Below are 17,877 nucleotides of genomic sequence, written 5' to 3' on the forward strand. Positions count from 1 at the left end.
CCCAGGTCCAAGTCCCATTTCTGCCACAGCAGATCCCTGCTCATCCCTGGGTCTCGATCTCCCCAGGTATAGTGAAGAAGTTGCCGTCTCTAATCCTGAAAGTTCCTTCCTCCTCTGACACTATCATTACCAGCTCCCTGCACCTCTGACACCCCACTGTATCTGGTGACCAGAATCATTGCAAGTGGCTCTGTTTGTGCATTTAACAAAGTGCCGTTCCAGCCCATCAGCTCAATACCAGGGAACAATAGCTCAGGAACAGATAAAAGGCATTCATCAGGCAGCCAGGCCCAATTATCATGTCACACTGAATGAATGTATTTTAAAATCTTTTCTGACAAGAAAATGTTCCATGTAGGTACCTTCAAATTAGCTGGAAGATCCAGAAAATTTGCTATTAGGCCTTCTTTGAAGAACCTTTATTCCCCCCCACTGTTGCAGAGGAATTCCTTGGATATTATTAATTCCTTCCAAGAGTGTGACCTTGTGCCTCCTGCTGGGACTGAAACACTTTTCCTGTCTGCTCAACTCCACGGGAGCCATTGCGGAGATGACACACACATGGCCCAAATGGGAGATCACCTGTCCATCAGTTTCAAGTGTCGGGAGGGCGCTAGTGGAAATTCTATTCAATTTTGCTCCACCAGCATTTGCTGAGCATCTGTGGTGTGTCTGTGAGCCCTGAGATAAGAGCTGAGTCCACCCAGCTCTTGTCCCTGAAGGGAGACTCCACTAAAGGGGACATGCTTACAAACAGATCAGTGTCAGGGGAAGGTCATGTAGCAGAGTGGAAAGCCAGACAGACTTCATTTTGAAGCCTGATGTGGTCACTGGCTGTGTAACTTTGGGCAGGGACTTCACCGCTCTGAGTCTCACTTTCCTCACCTCCAGAATGGGGGAGAGGCACATAACTCTGGGGGTTGTTGTGAGGAGGGACAGTTTCAGGGGAGGCAAGCCATCCCTCCCTTTGACCCACATTGTGGTCAAGGCCTGGCATCCCCACCTTGTCCCTGGCTCCCTGGGCTGAAGGGTTGTTTCTGACCTCTTCTCCACTCACAACACACAGCAGTCTCTGCGGCTTTGTCTTCAGCTTCGTGTTGCAGAGGGCTCCATTTGGCTGTGGTCTGGGAGAAGAGATTTCTTTGGCATGGCGAGAAATTGTGTCAAAGGTAGAGCTACCTGGAACTCACGGCTCTGGTGCGGAGATCTGGAAAGGCAACAGCAAGCACTTGGTGGAAAAGAGGTATTAGTACCCTGATTCAGGGTATTAATTTCCAAGTGAGTACAGAACAATTTGCTTGCATCTTCATGTGACTGTGGGTTTGTGCAGGAGCAATTGCTGACTAAGGGAGATTTCTCATCGACCCACAGAATTCCAAGGCTGGAGGGGGAACTTAGAGGCCAGCTAAGTTCTTGTTTTACAAATGGGGAAACAAGTCCAGAGAGGGGAAGGGGCCTGCTCAGCAGCACACAGTGAGCCATGAAAAAGTTGGGCCTGGATCCCAGATGTCCTGTGCCCTTGGCCTCTGTTCCTCTTTTGATCCTGCTGTGCCACAGATCACCACCTAGAGGCCTGGGATGGGGCTCCTCTTTCCAGCCTTCTTCCTCTACACTGGAGCCTCTGGCTGCTGCCCCCTTGACTGTGGCCTGCCCGAGCCTACAGACTCTTCTCGTTCTCAGCCATGGGGCATCTCAGGTTCTTTAGTGCCGTAGTGTGGAGATCCTGTCTCCACCAGCCCTGGGGACCCCCAGGCCTCAGGAGAAGTCCACACACTCCCACTGGCACCTCTTCAGTGGGATTACTCCCAACTAGTCCAAATCAGGCTTTGTGGATGACAGAACCACAGAGTGAAGATCTGACTCCAAGTTAGCCCTCCATGAAAGGAGGAGCAATTACACCAAGAACAGATAGTGGCTCACGCCTGCCATGCCAGTGCTTTGGGAAGCCAAGGCAGGAGGATGTGTGAGGCCGGGTGTTTGAGACCAGCCTGGGCAATACAGTGAGACTCCATCTCTACAAACAAATTTTTAAAAATTAGCTACTCAGGAGGCTGAGGCGGGAGACTTACGTGAACCCAGGAGGTTGAGGCTGCAGCAAGCAGTGATTGCACCACTGTACTCTGGCCTGAGTGATAAAGCAAGACCCTGCTTCAGAAAAAAAAGCACATCCTCACTGTGGCTCTCCCTCCATCCTGCCTCCCTCCCATGCCCCTCACATCTCTCTCTGGACTGTACTCCCTCAGCTGTGCTGACTCTGCTTTCTGAAGGACACGGTGGGGACACCTCGTGCTACCCCCATCAGAAAGGTTCTCCTGAATCATTCATCTCACACCATTGTACCCCCAGATCACAGAAGTGTCATGATCCAGAGGAGGGCTCAGGGTCTCAGCTAGGCAGATCTGAATGCTGGCCCCACCCCTGGCTGGCTCTGTAGACTGAGGAGGTTGCAGAGGTGGAGACTGGGGGACAGCTTGCTCAGCACCTTTCTGCACTCCTGGTCAGAGAGGCTGGAGAGCTGACCTTGTGTTTTCTGTGTTCTCCCCACTCTCACACAGCTATTAGGGTCCCGGAGGCGTCAAGTAGACACACTCCTATGAGGTCTGCAAAATGCAAGGGAGTCAGGGGTTACCTTCCTTTCTGTCTCCTTGGCTGTTCCCAGCAGTGGGCAAGGCTGAGGTTTTCCTGTGGCAATGACCCAGTGTCTGTTACCCACATCCCTGGGTGCTGGAGCAGTTGCAGTGGCAGAAGAGTCTGAATGTTTCCTCTGCACATCCCTGGTCAGAGTGAAATGAACAAAGTCTTATCTGGAGAAAGTACCAGGCAACATATGCTCAATTAGTAACTAGGAAGATGCAGATATATGTTTTCCTCTTCCTAAGGAACCACGGCTGAACTGACCCTATGTCTAGGGTGACTGCAAAAGTAAACACAAACCACTTATCTCTCTTTTTTTTTTAAGAGACGGAATCTTGCTCTGTTGCCCAGGCTGGAGTGCAGTGACACAATCATAAGCTCACTGCAGCCTTGACCTCCTGGGCTCATGTAATTCTCCTGCCCAGCCTCCCAAGAATCTGGGACTACCAGGGCGTGCCACCATAATTGGTTAATTTTTAAATTTTTTGTAGAGATGGGATCTCACCATGTTGAACTCCTGAGCTCAAGCCATCCTCCTGCCTTGGCCTCCCAAAGTGCTTGGATTGAAGGCGTGTGCCACTGCGCCCAGCCAATGCTTTAAAAATCTTAACTAAACCTGAACCTGCTTCCTCTGAGCCTCGTGCTTCACCCTTTACAAAGTGCTTTCTCACGCATGACCTCATGTGCTCCTCTGCTCAGCTGGGAGGTAGCAAGGGTGGGGAAGGATCACCATTCCCATTTCCAGAAGAAGCAGCATCAAACAGGACCAGTGGAAGGTGCTGGGGTCAAGGTGTCAGACTGAGCTGAGCATCAGCTGCATGAGGACCTGGGAAGGGGTGGTAGCGCCAACAATCCCAGAGCCCAGGTGTGGACTAAAGAGTCATCCAGACTAAGATATTTCTCATGTGCCTTTTACTACTTCTCTGTTTCCATAGAAACCTGGAGACTTGGGGATTGTCTGTGGGGAGGTTCTACCTTCTCTCCCACTTTCATAACCATACAGGGTCTGGGGACCAGCTTCATCTCAACAAGTAAGACGGTGGAACCTTCACTGCCAGTGCTGTCCAGTGAGGTGGGGTGGGTTCTCTGACTGATGGGGCTGTGCTCCCTGCTGGGGCAGCACCTCCAACCCCACTCTGGCCTGCCATGTGCATGGACTTCTATGCACTGGTCATTGCTGGTGTTACCTGAGAGCCTTTGCAAGCATCGTGGAAAAGAGACATACTCAGGAGCATGAGCTCTTTCCTACCCTGTCTCCATCACTTCCCCAGAGAGAAGAAAGGCTGGTTCAGAGTCTGGGCTCTGGCTTAATTCACTGTCCGAAAACAGCCATGCTTTCTGCCAGGCTTGCTTAGGGGCTGGGACATTCACTTGAAAATGGTAGGAAGGAAGACGCCCACACACACATTCCTACTGCATGGATTCAGAGATCCACCAAACATGTCCCAGCCACCCCTCCCTGTGGGGCTCCAAGCTGGGCTCTGGGAATGCCCGGAGAAACCTGATGTCATCCCCTGCTCTCAGGGCCCTAAAGCCCAATCGGGGAGACAGATGCACAGACATTAATATAGTCCACTATGCTAAGTGCTGGCTTCAAAGCATGCTCAAAGAGAAGGCACCAATTCTATCTTCCTAAACAGAGAAGAGGGGGATCTTAAAGGACAGGCATCAAAGGTTGTGGGGAACAGCATTCCAGCTAGAGGGAACAGCATGAGTGAAAGCCCAGAGGACAGAAAGCACATGCCTGGGAACAACAAGAACTTTGATCTGGGTTCACATGAGTGCGGGAGGAAGAGAGACAAGGCCGCCAAGGCGGGTTGCAGTGAAAGGCCTTGACGACAAGGTAAAGCAGCTTCCTATGACCTTGTAGGAGGGGGAAAGAGCAGAGTTAAAAACCTTCTGATCTCTAGGCAAGCTGTGTGTTGGGAAGGGCACAGATGAGATGAAATCCATCCATCAAGCAACCAGTCAGTGAGCAGCAAGTCCAGATGGGGCCTGTGCCAGGGTGGGCCATAGCACAACAAGCGGGAGACCAGGAGAAGTCTCTACAGCAGAAGGAATAGACCAACACCCAGGCTCTGGGCTAGGTGCAGGCTGTTCACAGCTGGATGTCTCCACCTCAGACTGTATCTTTCGAGGCAACACCTTCAGAGGCAGCCCCAGAGGCCCACAGCTGCCAGCTTCCTCCTATCTCTCTTGTAAACACAGATGTTTTATTACCTTGTCAAAGGAATATTCTTACAGCTTGCCTTGGGGAAAACAGAAATTCAACCCCTTCAGCCTCCTGAAAAACTGCCATTGTGGGTTCTCCGACTTGAACACAAAACTGCAGCCTTCTCTTCTTTGAAAGCAGAGGAGGGCCTCCCCACTTAGGCCTCAGTTCCTTCAGATGGGAAAGGTAGGAGTTGGATAAGAAGGCCTCTTCCTTACAGTTTGCCAGGTTATCTCCCCACTGGACTGGGGCCTGAAGGTGAGGGCTGTGTCTCCCAGAGCACCTGCCAAGGTGCAGGTTCTCCAGACCCGTTTGTGAATGAATGAATGAACACATACCTGAGAGTGCTTTTCTGCTGTGTTGTCTTGGGATTGCACAGCAGCCTGTGAGACACAACTCGAGGGCAGGCAATGCCCTCCACCCACTAGAGGGGAAATTTGGTGGCTGCTTCAGGGTTCCAGGCTTTTCTTGCCACCAGGTTTAGGATTGGCCGTGAACTTCCCGTGAGGTATTTCAGATCAGGGACAGAAAGGGCTGGGGCTACTCCCAAAGGACACACATTTCTCAAGGACAGTTGAATCCCTCAGTTACACACGACAGCTTCTGTCTGGTTTGATACCCACTTCCCATCACATTCTAAATAATGATCCAGAAGCCCCTGTTCCTGGGACCCAGTGAAGAATGACTGCTGAGGGCAAAGGGCAGCCTCAACTTAGTCTCTTGATGGCTGCCTCAGAAAGGCAGCTGGTATGTGGTATAAAGAACTGGACACTGGGCTCGGTGGGTATGGATCTATCTGACCCACCCCTGTAACTTTGGGATGCAGGCAAGTTCCTGGACCTCTCTGTGACTCAGTTTCCTCTTCTGTAGGAGAGGAGGAATAATACGGATCCTGGGAACTGTAGGCTCAGAGTGCAGGAAGTGCTTGGTTAAGCTGGGTTCCTGTCCCTGGGTTCCAGCTCTCCCTCCAGCCTCTGAGGGACCTTGGCAGGGTCACTTTCCACCGGAGCATCTGCAGAGCAGACCTCATAATATCCACCTCTTGGAGCTGCAGTGAGGGTTAAATGAGATGATTTACATAAAAAGATTTGTAAACTGAAAAGTTTGTGCAACGCAATGGGCCTAATACTGTATTTTTAAAATATCTTCAAACGAGATGACTACATGTTCTACTAAATCGAAAGTGTGTTGGCCTAGCTGTGGAGGTGATTTGAGTCCAGACCTGTGAGTTAAGTCACTTTCTCTTAGTAGGTCAATGGCTGGAGCGTAGGGCATGTAGTGATAGTGGGAATTTGGGACAGTGGTGATTAGGGTAGTAGGAGCTGATGCTAGAAAAATGGTGAATTAAGACAAACAGTTTTAGGCTTTAACCAGTAGGCAACGTGAAACATGGAAAGTCTTTGAGTGGCAGCAAGAAATGATCAGAGTTGGCAAGTAGAAAGAACATTCTCGTGGCCTGCATGGAGGATGGATTGGGGAGGGTGAAACTGGGGGCAGGGCAACTGATGCACAGTTATCCTGAGGTCCAGGAGGGGGATGGCAAGGCCAAAACAAGGTCTGTGTAACTCCGAGGTCCAGGCCTCACTCATTAATTAAATATAGGATGGGAGACTTTTTACTAAGTGCAAGGTTGAGGATAAGAGTATTAACCTTTTGTAGGAGGGGTTAAGTGTCATGAGCAGGAGACAAGCCTTGGTTGAGCATCGCTTCACCCCGGCCTCCCAGAAGGCCCCTCTCTGGCTTGGTAATGATTTCTTTGAAGTTATCAAACATGAACAGATTTGTACTTTGCTCTACTTGTTTGAGTGAATGTTTTTATTTAGGCCTTTATTTTTAAGGCCACTTTCTTCCATTTAAGGAGGACAATGGCTTCCATCATGGAAGTAGCACTTTTCCCATAAGAAATGAAAACCCTGCAGGCCCTGGGTGGATGAGTGGGTCTCTTTGGGGGGTGGTTTGAGCAAGTGAGCAGCAGGATAATGTCCGTGGGACCAAGGCTGACCCCAGCCTCACTTTTGTCAATATATTCCCCCTGGTGTCCTCAATCCTGGCTCTCTTGATGACTGGAGTCAATATCTGCTTTAATGTGTTTTGGTCTCATTAACATGGACTGGATTAACCAGCCCACATGGGCTTTTCAATTAGGAAGATAAATTTCTGACAGTGTTTACAAAGGGATTAGATACCTGCTTAGCATGTGACAGGCCTTGCCTTTTCTTCCTCCTTCCTTCTCCCCCTCCCTCCCTCCCTCCATCTCTTCCTCTCTTTTCTCCCTTGCTCTCTCCCTCATTCCCTCCCTCCCTCCCCTTCTTTCTTCCTCTCCCTCTTTCTTCCCTGTGTTCCATGAATGAATGGGCTTACTCTGTTTCCCTTTTAGGGATTGCTATGGTTTGGATCTGTGTCCCCACCAAACCTCATGCTGAATTTTCATCCCCAGTGTTGTAGGTGAGCCTGGTGGGAGGTGATTGGGTCATTACGGTGGATTTCTTGTGATGGCTTTTCTGTCTCTCAGTTCCAAAGGTCATCTCAGAGAAGCAGCAGCAGCAGACAAGCTACGAGGGGCCCCCAAAAGCAGGTCTAGCACCATGCCCTTGGTGTTGTTCTCGTGACAGTGAGTGAGTTCTCCTGAGATATCTGTTCATTTAAAAATGTGTGGCACCTCTACCCCGTCTCTCACTGGCTCCTACTCCCACCATGTGACATGCCTGCTCCCCCTGTGCCTTCTGCCATGATTGTAAGTTTCCTGAGGCCTTCCCTGAAACCGAGCAGATGCCAGCATCCTGCATCCTGTATAGCCTGCAGAACTGTGAGCCAATGAAACCTCTTTTTTTTAATAAAATACCTGGTCTCATGTATTTCTTCATAGCAATGCAAGAATGGCCTAATATGGGGATATTTGGCTAGATGGGCTGGTATGAGTAGACATGTGATTAATATCATTTAACCATCCTAAGTGACATCAGTCCAGCTGCCCAGCTCTACTCCAGCCTTTGCTTGCACACTTCCAGCCCCTGAGGGCTCACTACCTCAGGGGCCAGCCCATGTCACTGACCATAAGAAGGCTCTTCTCTGAGCTGAGCTGAGCTGAGCTGCCGCCTGTCCCCCAAAAGAGTTCCACCTCATGTGCTAGGCCTACTTTCTGGGACCTCTCAAAGCTTGTCTGCTGCTGTTGCTGCTGCTGCTCTGAGATGACCTTTGGGACTGAGAGACAGAAATCTCATGCCTCCTGGGGGTCTCCCTCTGTGCTGGACAGGGCACCCCTCTCAATGTCTCATCCTTTGCAAGGAGACACCGCTTGCTTCATATGGTCACATGTGTGTATAGTTTCCATCATGCTATGAATAGCCTTTTGTGCTCTCTTTTTTAAATTAAAGAAACACTGTAAACATTATTCCACATGGTATGCCTACTCTTCAAAACACAGCTACTCTTTTAAGCACTTCAGAGTATTCTGTGTGGAGCCTCATGGCTGGCTTCCCCATCTTCCACTGACTCACTTTTCAAATGTTCATACCTCACTTTTCAAATGTTTTCATGGCATCTTTGTTGATTTGGCGTTTTCCTCCTATTGAATAATCTCCTCAGGAGAAATTCACATTAGTGAGATGCCTGGATCATTTATCTTGATTTGACTTTTGGTACATATTGTTAGATCGCCTTGCAAAATGTCTGCTCCAAGATAAGTCGTACCTCCCTAGCGGAGTGTATCACTTCAACTAGAAACTCATTTTAATATATATATTTTTTATTTTGTGGGAATAAAGCCATCTCGAGGTTGTTTTAATTTGATATCTTTCACTGAGGATTAAAGAAAAGAAAAGCAAAAGGGGGGAAAAGACATTTTTCTTTGTGTTGGATTGTTATTTGTCTTTCTCCAGTGTGAATTGTCTGTTTGAACCCTTTGCTCATTTACATATTGGGGTATTGATGTTTTTCTCACAAATTCCAGTGAGCTCTTGAATTAAACCTTAGCCTGTCCTTGCTTAGACATTTTCTTCCTAGAACTTTCACTTTTATTTTAATCATGTTGCTCTTCCTGTTTTCTGCTTGGGGGAGCCCACCGTTTAGGAGACAAGCTTGGGCACTGACCACCCAGCTCCTACAACTTGCACCACTGAGGTCCAAAAGAAGAATATTAATAAAAGCACTGTACTGGATGCTCTGGGTATCTCTCTTCTACTCCTCAAAGTAACCCTGACAGGACCTCGTGCCTATGTTACAGATGTGGAGAAAGGCTCAGAGAAGTGACATGTGTGTTGCAGGTCTCACAGCAGGCACACTAGAGGTGGTGCAGGTAAGCATTGTCTCTGGGTTTGTTACCCTTTTCCACAATACCAGCAGCCTGCAGAGGAGTAAGAAAACATCTGCTGCCAACATCTCCAGGTTTGTGACTTCAAACTCCCCTGGCAGAGGAGGGAATTACCATATTTGGGGACAATTTACATCAAATTACCATGCACCAGCCAACAGCTGCCGCCTGGAGCGGGAGGCTGGCTACACAGAGCCATCACATTTATACACATGATAATGAAAACCTGCACACGGGCCTCCACAGTCTCCCATAAATATGGTCATTATGATCTTGTTGGCATTGCTTGTTGAATTCCATCTTGCAAATTGTTTCCTGGTTGCGTAGGGGAGCTGACTTGGGCTCTTCTCAGTCTCCTTTCCTCTAGACATGACAGTGTTTGGGGTTTGCCCACTGTCCTCAGACTGTCCTCTGGCACAACTCTCAGGACAGCCTCCACCCCATGCTACGAGCAGTCAGCAAGTTCCCACTGTGTGCACCATGTGTGGGACTGATCGCAGAGAGCCGCAGAGCTGAGAGGGCTCTCAGGGCAGCCGACAGGCCCACTCCTGCATTTCACAGACTGACAGGATATAGGACAGGAGTGGGGTCAAAGTCCAAGATTAAAAAGGACCCTTTGCATACCCTCCAGGTACTGAACCCTGGAGGGGTAGCACACAAACCTCCCCAGGGCACCCAGGGCTTAGGCAGGCCATGGCTCAAAGTCCCCATTGTAAATAACAGAAATCTTTCTCAGCTAGCTGGAAGACAGGGAGTGGCAGTGAAGGGATTTGTTATAAGGAATCCCATGAAATCCAGGGGCTAAATTGGGCCACATCTCTGGAAGGACTAGAAACAGGAAGTGGAAAGTCAATAGGAAAGCAGGGCACCCTCTCCAGCTCTTGTCTGCTTTTCTCTGCACAGGGACTCCGATCTCCTCTGTCTTTGAATGAACGTCCCCTGTTCCTCCCTCTACATGGTAGAACATGGACACCCCAAATGTCATGTTTCTATGTGATAAGTCCAGCCATCCACAGGGTGACTGTCTCTGGCGTCCCAATTCTAAACTACCAGAGAACTGAAGAATGGGCTCTAAAGGGCTCAGCTTGGGTCAGGTGCTTACTTCTGGTGCCATCACCTGTAGCCAAGAGGGTCAGCTCAGTTTCTAACACATGGCAGCTGACAGCCCATCCTTGTGGGCAGGACTGCAAGATTAAAAGGAAAGGGCACTGAGAAGATAACCAAATTGGCTTCTGCCCTACCTTCAGCCTAGTACTTTTTTTTGAGACGTGGTCTCTCTATGTTGCCCAGGCTGGTCTTGAACTCCTGGGCTCAAGGATCCTCCTTCCTTGGCCTCCCAAAGTGCTGGGACTACAGGCATGTATTAGTTCATTCTCATGCTGCTAACAGAGACATACCCAAAACTGGGTAATTTATAAAGGAAAGAGGTTTAATTGACTCACAGTTCAGCATGGCTGGGGAGGCCTCTGGAAACATGTTCATGGCAGAAGGGGAAGCAAACATGTTCTTCTTCACATGGCAGCAGGGAGGAGAATGAGTGCTGAGTAAAGGGGGGAAAAATCCCTTATAATACCATCAGATCTCTTGAGAACTCACTCACTATCATGAGAACAGCAGCATGGGGGTAACTGCCCCCATGATTCAATTACCTCCCACCAGGTCCCTGCAACAACATGTGGGGATTATGAGAACTACAATTCAAAATGAGATTTGCATGGGGACACAGTCAAACTATATGAAGGCATGAGCCACCACACGTGGCCTAGCATTTTTTTAATAATTAAAAATTTTACTAAGATAACTGTAGAATCACATGCAGTTGTAAGACATAATGCAGAGAGAACTCTTACGCACTTTGCCAAGTTTCCCCTCAATGGTGACATTTTACAAGACCATAGTATAATATCACAATCAGAATATTGATATTGATATAAACCACACATCTTATCCAGATTTCACTAGTTTTACTTATACTCAATTATGTGTGTGTGTTAGGTTTTACACAATCTTATCCCCTGGGTAGATCTTTGTATGGGATACAATCACACCACAGTCAAGATATTGAACAGTTCCAATACCACCAAGATTCCTTGTAGAGCCTTTTGTGGTAAGCTAAATAATGCGACCACCAGTATCCCCCAAGATATACATGTCCTAATCCCTGGAATCTGTGAATGTTATAGGGACTTCGCAGATGTATTTAAGTTAAGGATCTTCAAAGGGGGAGATGATGCTGTTGGATTATCCAGGTAGGCCCTAAAAGTAATCACAGGGGTTCTTGTGAGAGGGAGGCAAGAAGGTCAAAGCAGGAAGTAGGAAATGTGATGATGGATGCAAGAGGCTAAGGTGATGCAAGGAAGAGGTCATAAGTCAAGGACTGCAGGCGGCCTCTTGAAGCTGAAAAAGGCAAAACACCCATTTCCCCCTGGAGTCTTCAGCGGGACTGTGGCCCTGCCAACACCTTGATTTTAGCCCAGCAAAACTAATTTTGGACTTCTGATCTCCAGAACTGAGAGAGAACACATTTGTGTTGCTTTAAGGCACTAAGTTTGTGTTCATTTATTACAGAAGAAATCAGAAATTAATATACCTTTTCATAAATAATTCAGCAAAGTTTCTGGATACAAAATCAATGTATACAAATCTGTAGCTTTTCTATACACCAACAACGATCAAGCTGAGAATCAAATCAAGAACCCAACTCCTTTTACTATAGCTGCAAAAATAAAATAAAATACTTAGGAACATCCCCAACCAAGGAGGTGAAAGACCTCTACAAGAAAAACTACAAAACACTGCTGAAAGAAATCACAGATGAAACAAATGAAAACACATTCCATGCCCATGGATAGGTAGAATCAATATCGTGAAAATGACCATACTGCCGAAAGCAATCTACAAATTCAACACAATTCCCATCAAAATACCACCATCATTCTTCACAGAATTAGAAAAAAAAAATCCTAAAATTCATATGGAACCAAAAAAGAGCCCACATAGCCAAAGCAAGACTAAGCAAAAAAGAACAAATCTGGAAGCATCACATTACCTGATTTCAAACTATACTATAAGGCCATGTTCACCAAAACAGTATGGTACTGGCATAAAAATAGGCACATAGACCAATGGAACAGAATAGAGAACTCAGAAATAAACCCCAATACTTACAGCCAACTGATCTTTGACAAAGCAAACAAAAACATAAAGTGGAGAAAGGACACCCTATTCAATAAATGGTGCTGGGATAATTGGCAGGCCACGTGTTGGAGAATGAAACTGGATCCTCATCTCTCACCTGATACAAAAATCAACTCAAGATGGATCAAGGACTTAAATCAAAGACCTAAAACTATAAAAATTCTAGAAGACAACATTGGAAAAACCCTTCTACACATTGGCTTAGGCAAGGATTTCATGACCAAGAACTCCAAAGCAAATGCAATTAAAAACAAGGGTGAATAGCTGGGACTTCATTAAACTAAAGCACTTTTGTGTGGCAAAGGGAACAGTCAGCAGAGTAAACAGACAACCCACAGAGTGGGAGAAAATCTTCACAATCTATACATCTGACAAAGGACTAATATCCAGGATCTACAACAAACTCTAACAAATTATTAAGAAAAAAACAAATGATCCCATCAAAAAGTGGGCTAAGGACATGAATAGACAATTCTCAAAAGAAGTTATACAAATGGCTGACAAACATAAGAACAAAATGCTCAACATCACTAATGATCAGGGAAATGCAAATCAAAACCACAATATGATACCACCTTATTCCTGCAAGAATGGCCATAATAAAAAAATAATAGATGTTGGTGTGGATGCGGTGGACAGGGAACACTTCTACACTGCTGGTGGGAATGTAAACTAGTACAACCACTATGGAAAACAGTGTGGAGATCCCTTAAAGAACGAAAAGGGGAACCACCATTTGAGTTAACAATCCAACTGCTGGGTATCTACTCAGAGGGAAAGAAGTCATTATATGAAAAAGATACTTGCACATGCATGTTTATAGCAGCACAATTCACAATTGCAAAACATAGAACCCACCTAAATGCCCATCAATCAATGAATGGATAAAGAAACTGTGAGAGAGATATATATATATATATACACACACACACACACACCCCCCACATACATACACACACACACGATGGAATATTACTCAGTTATAAAATGGAATAAATTAACAGCATTCACAGCGACCTGGATGAGCTTGGAGACTATTATTCTGAGTGAAGTAGCTCAGGAATAGAAAACCAAACATTGTATGTTCTCACTCATATGTGAGAGTTAATCTATGAGGATGCAAAGGCATAAGAAAGACACAGTGGACTTTGGGGACTCAGGGGGAAAGGGTGGGAAGGTGGTGAGGGATAAAAGACCACAAATTTGATGCAGTGTATACTGCTTGGGCGATGGTCCACCAAAATCTCACAAATCACCACCAAAGAACTTACTCATGTAACCAAACACCACCTGTTTCCCAATAACCTATGGAAATAAAAAATTTAATAAAAAAGAAATTAATATACCCTTTTATGACTGTACCCATCCTCCCCAGCAACCACTAATGTGTCTTCAATATCTGAAATTTTACCATTTCAGAAATGTTATATAAATGGAATCATGCATATGTAACCTTTTGGAATTTGCTAAAGAGGGCCAAGAAGGGCCTCTGGAGCTCTAGAGAGAGAGAGATTGGGTTGAAGATGCAGGTTCAGAGGTAATGGTGTCCCACAGCTACAGAAGCCCAGGGGTGGCTGAGATTACCCAGGCAGAGAAGGAGGAGGGACAGCAGATGGAGCTGGCAACACCTTGGGGATGAGTAGAGAAGGAAGATCCTGGGAAGGACACTGAGAAGGATCAGTTGGGAAGGGATGTCATCGCAGGACTGACCGGTAGGGTTCAACACTTAGTGGCCATGACATTTACTAGGGAGGGCAGGGCATTCCTGACAATGCTGCCTTCTATGGGGTACATTCTGTGTGCCTGGCCCTGCTCTGTGCACTGCTCCGTTCTTACCTTGCCACCTGCGAGATAGGTTTTTTGTTTTGTTTTGTTTTGTTTTTGAGACAGGGTCTCACTCTCTCAGCCAGAATGGAGTATAGTGGCATAATCAAAGCTCACTGCAGCCTTGACCTCCTGGGCCTAACTGATCCTCTTGCCTCAGCCTCCCATGTAGCTGGGACCACAGGAACATGCCGCCATGCTCGGCTAATTTTTTAAATTTTTTTGTAGAGATGAGGTCTCATTATGTTGCCCAGGCTGGCCTTGAACTCCTGGGCTCAAGCAATCCTCTCATCTATCGTGGCCTCTCAGGGTGCTGGGATTACAGGTGTGAGTCACTGCATCTGGCTGAAATAGGTATTATTACATCATTTTGGGTGAGAAGACTGGGGCTCTGAGTGGTGAAGGGACCTGCCAAGGACACCTGGTTGGAGTGGCAGAGATGGGAATGGAACCTGGGCTGTCTCTCTGGGCTCTGGTGATTGTGTATTAAACTCTTCTGAGTCAGAGAGAGTAGGGACAAAAGAATAGGATTTGGAATGAATTGGCTTGGACAAGTGCATGGGCCGGGGTGCTGAGGAAGAGGAGGGCGTGGATCTGAGCCACAGCCTGCTGGCATCCGTGGTGAGGACAGCACCAGGGGTGGGAGGAGGGGGAATGTAGCACATTGTTGAAAGAGAAGGAGCCAGTCCAGAGGAAGAGGTTGCAGACTCAGGACAGACAGACAAGAAGACTGGAGGAGTGGGAACCAGAACCCAAGGGGCTGAAGGGCCAGCCCTGCGCCTGGTGAAGGATGCACTTTAACAAGAGGGTCCCTTCTGGGACTCCCTCCCTTTTCCTAGGTCTCACCTTAAAGGAGGGGAACTGGCTCCTCCCAAGCCTCCTTTGCCCCTTCTCTGAGCTATCCACACCCACCTTGTCGCCTGGTGAGGAGCAGCAGGGAATTCTAAACAAAGACATCAGGGAACTGGAACAAGAATGGATCATAACCATCCCAGCGCCTGCCAAGTCCCCCCACCCCTCACACACACACCCCTGGGCTCCTGCAAACACTGCCTGGCTCAAGTCCAGCGCGGGGCCTTCTGGTGAGAACCCCTCCCTGGGAGTGCAGCCTTCTGGGCCGCTTTCCTTTCAGTAGGACTGAGCTGTCAGGCGCCTCCCAGAGATTTCAAGACGGTTCCCCTCCCCCAAGGGATGCCTTTGTCTTTGTCTCCATAGAGGAGACAGCAGCAGGGGTTGGGATTTGGAAGAGGGGAAAGAGACAGGGTCCTTGTACCCAGAAAGTCTAATTGGGGTGAAGGGTGGCCAGACACGGATGCTTTTTGTGTGGGTCATGGGAGCTCAGAGGACTGAGAGTTCCCTGCCTTCTGGAAGGTAGTCAGAGAGGACTTCATGGAGGAGATGGCCTTTGGGCCGTCCTGGAAGGACAGTAGGTTAGATGGGCAGACATGAGGAGGAAGAGTGTTTCCAAGTGAAGGGATCACATGACCCAAGGCTCAGAGGTGGGAGAGAACCAGGGGTACTGGAGAACAGGAGGTGGGCCCATGTGAGTGGCCCTGAAGAGTATGGGTGGAGACGCTGGGGAATGAGGCCAGAGAAGTCCCAGGCCGGCCAGATGGCAAAGGGCTTGACTGTCAGCAGAGGAGCATGAGCCTGGTTTCTCAGCCCATGGGGAGCACTGAAAGTTTTGATGAGGATGACAGCCCTGGTCCCTGGGGTGGAGAATAGAACGAGTAGGGTGAGGTGGAAGCAGGGAGAACAATGTGGAGGGGCTATGGCCTGGACAGGGCAGTGGCTGTTGGGGTGGGCAAAGATGCACATGTGAAAAGCACCTTCAACAGAAGGAAGAACTTAGAGAACATGGACTGGGGGAGGGGCAAGAGAGAATGGACCGTCAGGGATGATCCTCAGGCCACACAAGCAGGCCCTTGAAGGTGCAAGTGGGTCAGGTGGAGAGTGTGGTGGGGGCAGGGGTGGTAGTTTCCTGAGCACAAATGTCTGTGTCCCTTTGGGCATCTGTGGCTGGCAAGGGGGCTTTGCTCTGGGTAAGATGCAGGTGGGAGGCTCCAAGCGTGTTGTATGTGGCAGGGCTAGGTGCTGTACCCAGGCAGACCCAGGACCTGTCACAGGAGAGGTGTCTCAGGGAAGAGAGCAGAAGGCACTAGGGGCAGGAGCAAGGGATGACCAGCCACTTGCCCCCACATGAAATGAGTAAAAGGAGAGTTTGGGGGTTTTTTGCACTTAGAGGGGATTCTGAACTGGACCTTCCTTTCCATTATCCCATTATCAGTGAGCACCTCCCACGTACCAGCTAGTGGCAGAACCATGGTGGTTTCCAGCCCCAGACTTCTGTCTCATCTGATGGGGAGAGAATGGGTTCCAATATTAGGCTCACATGCTCAGTGCCATGAGAGAGGGACAGGGTCCTGGCAAGACAGGCGGCCAGGGCCCGCTGACCTCTCAGGCCCAGCAACCACCCTGCCTCTGCCTTTATGAAAAGCTTCCATCATCCTTCCCTTCTGCCCAGCCCACTCTCCCTCCTTGCTGCCTGCGCTACAGCTCCCATCCGCAGCCAGAACCCGGGTCGCCTGTAGCCACCTGAATCTGCCTTTCTAGAGCTGCTTCCTCTGTCTCTCCGTCTCCCGTCTCCCCGCTCCCCTTCCCAAATCCAGAGGGACAGGTCAGAGAAGGAGCCCTCAAGGAGGTTTCCTCACAGGGACTTGGGGAAAGGACAATTCCAGGAGACACAGCCTGAGCAAAGGCCTGGAGATGGAAGTCCATTAGTGTAGACTGAGCCCAGGCGGATTTGGGAAGGGGAGCGGGGAGACGGGAGACGGAGAGACAGAGGAAGCGGCTCTAGAAAGGCAGATTCAGGTGGCTACAGGCGACCCGGGTTCTGGGTGCGGATGGGAGCTGTAGCACAGGCAGCAAGGAGGGAGAGTGGGGTGGGCAGAAGGGAAGGATGATAGAAGCTTTTCATAAAGGCAGAGGCAGGGTGGTTGCTGGGCCTGAGAGGTCAGCGGGCCCTGGCCGCCTGTCTCGTCAGGACCTCTCTGTTTCCATTACTGCCTGGGTCCTGACTCCTTTATATTACATTTCTCCATCACCCACTCATAAATCCTCTTCCTGCCTGGGGCTGGGAGCCCTTGAACAGAGAGCAGCTTTGATTTAAAGGCAGGGCTGGCAGTAAAGGGGGAACAAAACTATCCAGAGAAGAGCACAGGCAGCACAGGCTTCCCCGGAGGCGACAGCGTAATTAAAGTGGGGCTGCCTCTCTCTTCCTGAGAGCTTCCTAGAGGATGGACAAGGGGAAGGTTGCCACCTGCTACATCGGTCCACTGGGCCAGCACATTCCCAGCTCCAGGAGGTGGGGGCCAAACTCAGAGCTGCACACACTAGGCTCCAGCTGAGCTCCCTGCTGTAGTCAGCAGACTTCTAAGATTGTCTCCAGTAATCCCCACCTGCTAGTAAGCATGCCTTTGTTATGTTGGGAGTCTGGGGTGGACCTAGTGACTTGTTTCTAATGGATACAGATACATAGCAAATGAGATGGGTGCCACTTCCATGACTGGGCTATTAATACAAAAGACTGTGAATTCTTTCTTGCTAACAGTCTCTCTCTCTCTCCCCCTCCCCCTCCCCTGCCTTTTGCCTTCTTGGTTTGCACACTTTGATCAAGCAAGCTGCCATGTTGGAGAGGCCC

Source organism: Macaca fascicularis, chromosome 15 (genome assembly GCF_037993035.2).
Source record: "Macaca fascicularis isolate 582-1 chromosome 15, T2T-MFA8v1.1".
In the NCBI taxonomy this organism is placed as follows: domain Eukaryota; kingdom Metazoa; phylum Chordata; class Mammalia; order Primates; family Cercopithecidae; genus Macaca; species Macaca fascicularis.